Genomic DNA, 2,495 nt, shown 5'->3' on the forward strand with positions numbered 1-2,495 from the left:
TTGAACAAATGAATGTACTTTACTTAGATTGGAAACTAATCTCCATTTGAGAAGAGGGGCTATGTGGTGGACTAAGGTACAGCCTAGGGGTGGAGTAGTATTTAGAACAGGGACTTTGTAATTGATTGAATGATTGGAAGGTCCTGGGGTGGGGTAGTACTTGGAGATTATTTAATCACCCTTAGTAAATGCTGTATTTTGAATGATGTCATGTTTTGATCTTCTCTGTTCTTGGTTGGTCACTGAATAAAATGGAGAGCAGCTATGCTGGTATTTTGAACCTTGGGAAGTTGCCTTTCCTTGGCATTACATTACAGCCTCCCGCCTACAATGACTTCCCTTTCCCTCAGGGGTATAGTTTGTACTGTCTTTGGGAGAGGTTGTACCTTTCCTGGCATAGCTACACCTGAGAAGGGAAGAAGGAACTCTGTACTGCCACCACAATGAAGGTGGAAAACAGTCCCTGCTGCCCCGATTCTGCTCCTCTCACAGTGGCAGCCTACTTATTAGGGCCTGCTGGGTGTTCTCTGTTTTCTGTCTCCTTCTACCCATAGGGGAGGTTTATAGTGGTCCCTTCTTCCATGGACCTTGTGTCCCAAGAAAACTTCCTTGAGGATTCTCCTTAGTTCTTGCTCCAGGTACCAGAATTGCTTATTATGTATCTGGAAAGGGATCTCAGGACACATACATTAAAAAATACAAACACAGTTCTCCGTCCCTTTAAAAGTCCAGTTTGGTAGCTTCAATGAATCAACAAGTTCAACCTAAGAGAGACCTTGTAGTATTCTTGAAAGAACACTAGCCCTACATTTGGTTTCACATTCTGACAGTAACCTTGACCAAATAATTTCTCCTCTGGCCTCAGTTTCCTCTTCTGTAAAATAGGTAGTTGGACTAGTTCTCTAAGATACCTTCCAATTCTGTGCATGTAAGGGCTTACTATAAAAGGTTACATTTTTACAGACTTTTAAAGGTTAACAAAATATTTGACATTTATCTTATTTGAAACTCCTGACAATTCTCTGGAGTAAGTATTGCAAATATTATTTTCATTTTATAGATGAAGTCGCAGAAGCACAGAGAGATGAAGTCATTTATGCACAGCTAGGTGATACAGTGGATAGGGCTTTGGGTCTAGAATCAGGAAGACCTGTGTTCAAATCCAGCTTCAGACTCTTATCAGCTATGAGACCTAAGGACAACTCCTTTAACCTGTCTCAATTTCTTCAACTGTAAGATGAGGATAATAGTAACACCTTCCTCCCAGGGTTGTTGTGAGCATCAAATGAAATAATATTTGTAGGTACATAGTAGGTACTTAATAAATGCCTTCCACATATATTTAGCAAGTAGTGCAGATGGGACAAAGTCATGACAAATCCAGAACTCCCACTACAGTATCACGAATTGTGCTGTCCTGGTCACTGAGGGAGATGGGGAGATAAATAAGACAGTTTACTAAGGAAAATGTACACAAAAAATAATGAAATCAGGCTAGGAGAAGTGCTTGGAAGATGTGGGAAAATGCTAGCAGAGCTGGAAGAGATCACATAGCAAGACAGGATCAGGTTAGAATTTATGGATGTGGTTAATCAACAAATATTTGTTAATCGTTTATTGTGGGCGAGGTACTGAATTAAGTAATCAATCAATCAATCAGTAAACATTTATTGAGCACCTACTATATGCCAGGCACTAGGCTGAGTCTGGAGATACAAAAAGAGGCAAAAGACATAGGGCAGCTATGTGGCGCAGTGAATAGAGCACCGGCCCTGGGGTCAGGAGGACCTGAGTTCAAATTCGACCAAAGACACTTGGCACACTTACTAGCCGTGTGACTTTCGGCAAATCACTCAACTCCAATTGCCCTGCAAAAAGTAGAAAAAAAAAAAAAGAAGAGGCAAAAGACAGTCCTCAAGAAGCTTGCAATCTAATGATGCAAGAAAAGGAGAGGGAGAGAGACAGACAAAGAAGCAGAGAGAGACGGAGAGACAGGAGCGACAGAGACAGAGACACAGGAGACGGCTCCTGTAGGAGAGAGCCTTGTTCAGCTCAGAGCGCCCAGAAATGCGGAGAGACCAGGGGCCTACGGTAGCCGCTGTGTCTCAGGCAGCGGGCCGCGCCCGAGAACTACATTTCCCGAGAACTACATTTCCGGTGGGGGGCTGTGCAGCTGCGCTCGCGATATTTGGCTCAAATGTAGGGCGGGCGCGCGGGCGGTGGAGGAGCTGGAGAGAGGGCGATCCGGGTTCCCTTGGACCTCCGTCTGGCCTCCCAGTAAGTTACACCGCCATTTCGCCTGGCTCCGTCTCCCGAGGCCCCATGAACCTCCCCACGGGCCTCACCGTACTGGGGGGAGCACCTCCCTAAGCCCCCCCCCACGGCCCGCAACCTGTGGGGGCAGCTCCACCCCCGCGGGACCCCCTTGTCCCATCGATCCCATCCACCGACTCCCAGAATGGCCCTCTTGGGCCGGCCCCTCCTGCGCCTTCCCC

The 2,495-nt window shown here is 46.2% G+C and overlaps 1 protein-coding gene across 1 annotated transcript in view; it reads left to right on the top strand.

The window, feature by feature from the left end:
- Positions 1 to 2,132: 2,132 nt before the first annotated feature.
- Positions 2,133 to 2,495, top strand: part of CENPT (centromere protein T) — an 8,346-nt gene continuing 7,983 nt past the window's right edge. The window contains exon 1 of the mRNA XM_069085719.1: positions 2,133 to 2,277. The gene's annotated coding sequence lies outside the window, so the exon portion shown is untranslated. The remainder of the gene's footprint in view (positions 2,278 to 2,495) is intronic.

Source organism: Petaurus breviceps, unplaced genomic scaffold, assembly GCF_028583685.1.
Source record: "Petaurus breviceps papuanus isolate PSGF00001 unplaced genomic scaffold, PetGlider_PUasm1.0 176, whole genome shotgun sequence".
In the NCBI taxonomy this organism is placed as follows: domain Eukaryota; kingdom Metazoa; phylum Chordata; class Mammalia; order Diprotodontia; family Petauridae; genus Petaurus; species Petaurus breviceps.